Below are 6,739 nucleotides of genomic sequence, written 5' to 3'. Positions count from 1 at the left end.
CCTCATCTTCTGGTGGCTTCCTGCAACACTTGCCTCTGGAAGACCTCTTGTGTTGGGGGACCACCCCTTACACGCAGCTATCAATGCTTCAGCCCCACGAAATAATCTACTATAACACTATCTCGCGGCCATATCTCTTTTCTTGACCAGTCCCAAATTCTCTCAAATCCACTACACTCTGCATTACCCTCTTTATCGTACATCATCTTCCTTTCCATTTCGTCTGGACTCCAGCATTTTAAGAATTTTCTAGCCAATATCCTCATTAGCCTCAGTTCCATATGCCTACAGAAACTCAAGGTAGACAAATACTATTTTTATTTTTTTCCCAGAAACCCTCCTTCCTTTGAAAGAAACAGAGCCCCTTTCTTTTAAGAAATTGTTCTCCCACTCCATCGCATGGTTCAACAGAATGCTACCAGTCATAGTACCATCACCCCCAACATGAACGCTCTAAGGACAGGCAGATGAGCTAACTGCAGCCAAGGAGAGTATTTCCTAGGGCTTTTTTTTTTTTTTTCCCCTGGATATACTTCTTAGATGCAAATTTGGGAATTTTTGAGTCTGGAGGTTTTGGAAGCGATGGTGCTAGCCTGGTGGAATAAGCCAGTGTGAGAACAAAATCTATATTCAAAGGAAGACGAAAGAAGAGTGTATGCAAAAATGATTCACTGCTATGGAGAATTGAAAATGAAGAGCAAACACGGAGGTTGTAGCAGTAAGTTAGTTGAGTCTGAGGTCAGGGCAGAGAAGAGAAAGCTGGGCTGTGAAAAAGAGCTCTGACACTCACCAACATAATGGAACCACCCAGGGACAGTGGGTAGACTAACATTCAAATTCAAATTTTTGGTACTTCTGGAAATTAGCCAGATATGGTTCATAATAAAGTCTTAAAAATACAACAATCAAATGAGAAGCATTGCATATTCAAGATAGAAATGCACTGGTGTTGTTGTTAGTTGCTTTGGAGTTGATTCCAACTCATGGTGACCCCATGTGTGCAGAGTAGAACTGTTCCACAGGGTTTTCAAGGCTTTGATTTTTTGGAAGCAGATCGCCAGGCCTGTATTCCAAGGTGCCTCTGGGTGTGTTCGAACTTCCAACTTTTCAGTGAGCAGTTAAGCACATAACTGTTTGTGCCATCCAGGGACACCTAGAAATGCACTAGCTTCACATAAATGTCTAGATAATAATTCAATATAAACAAAAGAGCTGAAAATCCTTTAGATTGTTGGATGTGTCCTGCAATTAACCATTCATTTGTTTCTGAATTTTTTAATTTGGTAAATGGTATTAAGTGGTATCCTAAAACCCACTGGGCCAGCAGAGCCAAAAAAAAAAAGAGTATCTATATAATGGCAAGGTATCTAAATAAATGCTACATATGGGTCAAGATACCCAGAGAAATAGAGTAGACAATCCAGTGATAATGATAACCTAGTGGGAGTGAGAAGCTACCAAGTCAGTTCAGGAATATTTACTGAGCAGCTAGTGACTGTTGACAGAAACAGCAAGAAAATGCTTTCAACTGAAGTCAGGAGACCCCAAGTCTCCTAGGTCTGAAGTTTGCTAATTCTCTGACCTTGGTCAAGTCACGTTTCTGCTCGGAGCCTCACTTTCCTCATCTGTAGACTGGAGGCGTTGGAATGGATGTCTCCTGTGGGATGTTACAGGGCAAATAAAGAAACACAGAATTCCCAGCCTCTCAGCTAGTATTTGAGTTGACTGGACGACGGCCACTTGAAAAATGAAATATCAAAAGAAGACATAAAGAACAATCGGAAAGAATAATACATGATCCACCACAAGGCGGCCTTATAAGCAAAATAACTGGTAGAAATAATTATTTAAGAAGGCTCTAGGTTGCAGTTGGAGACAATGTGAAGTACAGCTGGGCGGCCAGAGGAGGGAGACTTTCCGTCCCTTCCGCTGGCTGTGGGGATTTTTCTCAAACTCGTGGAGACACAGCCTCTCAGAAAGAGTGACTAACAAGGATAATTTACACGAATGGGGTATAATCTGGCGGGGGCGGTCCCGGGTGCTGGGGTCACGGTGCTGCCCGCGGGAGCGCTGCAGGCGGGAGGTCAAGGGCGTGAGCGCCGCAGGCTGCACCCCGGTCCCGCCGCGACTCACCGGCTCCGCCTGTCTCCCCGCTCTGATCCCGCCTGCCTACCCGCCTTTTCTGCAGCGGCGGCGGCCGAGGCCCGGGTCCGTTACCCGGTGTCCAGGCAACCGCGACGGCGGCGGCGTGGGGAGCGGGGCTGCGGCCTGCCGGGCCTCCCGGCTCGCGCTGTTTGGGGCTCCCGGGGCGCCAGGCCAGCCCAGCCGCCTTCCCTGCGTTTCGACTCCAGGCCACAGCGTCTGGGGCTTCGCGCTCTAGGCCTTCGGCTGTACCGCCACCTCTCAGCTCTTTTTTCTTTCTTTTCTGCCTACATTGCCCCGCCAAACTCCTCCTTTTCCCGATTACTAGCGAGAGAAGAGGTAGGTAGGAGTCAACCCCTGTTCTTGCTGTTGTAAGATTAGAATCAAATCGAAGCATAGACTTTCTTAAGCATGAAAACAGCAGGACTCTCAAAATGAGATTTCTGAGGTTGTAAATATCCTACCGTCATTATCCCTTGCTCTGTTTTGTTGACCCTTAGGACAACACAAGGAGGAAGGTACACGTGACACAGTTCCGTTTGCCTTTGTTGATGCTTCTAAGGTGACTTTAGTACTGAGAAACCCGAACAAACTGTTGGGGAGGAAGGGAAAACTTTTCTTTGTGTTGGGAGATTGAAGTAGGGCAAGTGATGAATTCAAACCATTTGTCCAAGAGTTTATATCTAACATAAATTTTTGGAACATTGGCCAGCCTCCATAGTAAGTGGCACAAAATATATTATCTAAACTTTGTTCTTCAATGAATATACACTGTCCCAAAGTAGGCTTCTAAGAAAGACAGTTGTGCCTTACTATTCTCAGTAACTGCCTTCTTACATGAAAACCAGCGCTGGAGGAAAACGAAGGTGGTTAAAAACATAGGCTCAGGATGAAGACTGGAGCTCTCACCCAGACAGATGGTATCTGTAGGCAGCACTGACAATGGGTGACAACCAGCACAGGTTAAATCTATTACCTTCAGGGACAATTCAATTAGTAATCCTTTCTAATGAGGAGAAATGGAAATCAGCAAGGCCATAACCTGGAAAAAGATGCTTTCAGCCAAAGATGAAAACCTGAGGAAGCAATGATAGGCAAAATGGAGAAAGGTCTTAGTCTTAAATTGAATATATGCAGAAGCAAAGCCCTATTTTTAACTGAAAAATAGATTCCAGAATGCACTCTCCCCTTTTTCATGTTCCTCCATTCATTATTTAAATTTGGCTCGTTAGCAATACAATGTTAAATTATAAACCAAATGAATCATTTGCATACCAGCAAATATGTAGTCATAAGAGTTCAAAATATCTAAATGAATATATTAAAACAATACCTGGCTCTTTCTCATAAAGCAAAACCTTACCTGCAAGCTACTTCATTCTTGACAACTTTCTCTTAATGAATTAGAACTCACTGATTGCAATTACTATACACCTATGTGGTAGGCAGAATTCTAAGATGGCCCTCAAGATCCCTACTCCTCTGTGTACACAGCCTGCATAATCCTCGGGACTGTGAATATGATGGATTGTACTCCCATGATTAGTTTATGTTACACGGTTGACTTTAAAAAGAGAAATTATCCAGGGTGAGTCTAGCCTAATTAGGCGAGCCCTTCCAAAGGGACTGGGCTCTTACAGGAGTCAGAAATTCAAAATATCAGAAGGAGTTGATAGCAAGGGAGATTCTTCACTGTCAGCTTTGAAGATGGAGGGGGCCACTTGGGAAGGAATGTGGGTAGTTACTAATATCCATTATTGAGAATGGACCCAGCTGACAGCCAGTAACAAAATAGGGACTGCAGTCCTATGACCACCAGTAACTAAATTCTGCCAACAACCTGAATGAGCTTGGAAGAGGACACTGAACTCCAGATGAGAATACATGCTGCAAACACTTTGATTTCAGCCTTGTGAGACCCTGAGCAGACAACTCAGTAGACCTCACCCATACTTCAGATCTACAGAATATGAGCTAATAAATGGATGCTGTTTTCAGCTGCTTCATTTATGATAATTTGTTATGGAGCAATAGAAAATTAATATACCTATTAACTTACTTCAAATAAACAAAAATGGAAATTTTTATATAGATACTGGGGTGTCTCAAGAAACCCAGTGCAGGATTATAGCTGAACTCAAATAGGATGTGATTCGGATGTGCAAAGTCACCAGAATTCTGAATCTCATCTTTGACCCCCTCTGTGCATCTGCAGCCCTGCTTTCTCCTTGCCTCAGACTACACATCTGACAGACGAGCTGGACTCTAATTAAATTGACTATCTAGCTCCCAGTTCCATGCCTAAGTCCAGGGAATCTCAATGGCTCAGTAGTGCACATGGACAGAATCATAAAGTATCAACTGGGCATCCCAGCCTATTTGAGACAGGCACAATCAAAGATGTCATCAGGAGTTGAGCAGACACTTCAGAAGGTGCCACTATATTCTTGTTATAAGTACACATAGATTCTACAACTACAAAGAGTAGAAAAATATATGACATATAAAAAGAGAAAAGAACCTCTGAGGTTCACTGTCCAGCCTGGGAGTGGACAGCCCCGTAAAACCAAATGAGACTAACGAGGTACAGAAGTCCAGTGACAAGGGCCGGAAAGCACAAGGAGACAAGGAAGCTGGTGATAGGGAACCCAAGGTTGAGTAAGGATGTTGTTGATGTGTTGTGAGATTGTTAACCATTGTCATAGGGCAACATTTGTAGTAACTGTTAAATGAGAAACTATTTTGTTCTGTAAGCCTTCATCTTAAGTGAGAATAACAGCACAATTGGAAGAGCATAGTCAATGTCACTGAACTGTGCATGTAGAAATTTTTGAAATGGTGTATCTTTGGCTGTGTGTATTTTCACCAAAAAAAAAAAAGGTTGAGAAGTTAGAGGGTTGATAAGTTGTGGGGTTGTTAACCAATGTCATAAAACAACATGTGTACTTCTGTTTCATGAGAAACTATTTGTTCTGTAAGCCTTCACCTGAAGTACAATAAAATAAATAAATAAATAAAGAGGAAAGAATTCTGTCATGAAGCCCTCCATTCAGCCCCAGGAGGACCTGGCAAAATTGCTAAGTAATTACATAGAATCACAAACAAATAAAAACTTTACCTACTTCTCACTTTCTTTACAAACAGTATGGTATAATCTAAAAAACTACCACTAAAAATCATCCAGAAATATTGAATCAGATACAATAAACATTTTTTTAATGCATCACTGAGTGCTCAAGAAAGTAAGGGAAGTTACCAAAAGCAAAAAATAAAGACTAAGCTAAAATCCAGACTTGGGTGTTTAAAAGAATTCTGAGGCTCATCATAGAGTTAACAAAGAAATTCTGTTTAAATGATCATGTGATATGTGAATAGAGGATGAGACCAGGAGCCTAAGTATGGTGAAGAAAAATATGCACCTTAAATAAAAGTATAGACACACAAAAAATTCACCCATTAATTAGGAGGAGAAACTGCAGGAAAGCTTATAGGTCAGAAAAAAATGCTCCTCTGGGAATTTGAAATTCTAGACCTGCTATCACACAAGTTAGAGATTCAAATTTATATCTTCTTTATGGTAGTTTAACTGCATAAAAAGTGAGCCCAGGCTACTAGCACCCCTTGGGCATCTAGCAGAAGCAAACTCAAAACCAGTCTGAAGGGACAGACTCTAAACACAATCTGCCTGTAATTCCCACAGATATGGTCTTGATTATAATAATCAAAATTACGACTTATGGGCAACATGGAGTCAGAAATTCAAACTATCAGAATATAGACAGAAGCACCACACCATCCCTCCATAGCAAAGACCCGAAAAACTAAAAACAGAGACAAACGTCAGCCCTGAAACCCTAAGCATCAAATGCAGAGATACAGAACTCAGCCAAGCACTGAATGGAGTAAGAAACTGACAGAGAACAGAGAGTGAGGAGAGAGACATGCAGAGGTCCCTTACCAGCTAACGCAGCACGGATTTGCCATCTTGAACTCCTGTCGGAGATCACCAAACAGGGAGTACGGGAAAGCAGCTTAACAGAGCTCTCAGCAGGAGACAGAACAATTGGTAACTAGTGATATACACTTTCCCACCCCCGCTTCTTCACCCCTACTCAGCCTCCTCTGCTTCCTGCGGCCACAGTCTCTTGACCCGGAGGCACCGGCTTCAGCCCTGTGCCACTTGGGTTCCATCCACCCACACTGGCTGGCTCCCTGTGTGCCATTTGTTTGTTGCTGGTGTTGCTTTTTTCCACTTCTTTTGGTTTCTTCCATACCTTTCACCACTTCCCCCTCCTTTCTCTTAAATACTTGGCTCTGTGTGCCATCTTTGCTTCTTTATGAAAGGCTGTGAAATGCCACTCGAATGTGGAACTACTTCCCGGCCCGCGCCACCACGGTGGTGGGATCCCCAGGGCTTTTTGTTTGTTTGTTTTGATTTGTTCTGTTTTGATTTGTTGGTTTTCTTTTTCTTTTCTCAGCTTGGGAGCCCCTTTTAGCCAGGCTGTACTGTGCAGCTTGGGAGTTACTACCTCAGTGTGCATAGCTGTGTAGTGGGATCCCTGGGGGCATCTCTATTTTCTTTTTTTTGTTTTTGTTT

The sequence above is a fragment of the Trichechus manatus genome, unplaced genomic scaffold, assembly GCF_000243295.1.
Source record: "Trichechus manatus latirostris isolate Lorelei unplaced genomic scaffold, TriManLat1.0 scaffold00175, whole genome shotgun sequence".
Taxonomy (NCBI): domain Eukaryota; kingdom Metazoa; phylum Chordata; class Mammalia; order Sirenia; family Trichechidae; genus Trichechus; species Trichechus manatus.
Note: the sequence above shows the minus strand (reverse complement) of the source record.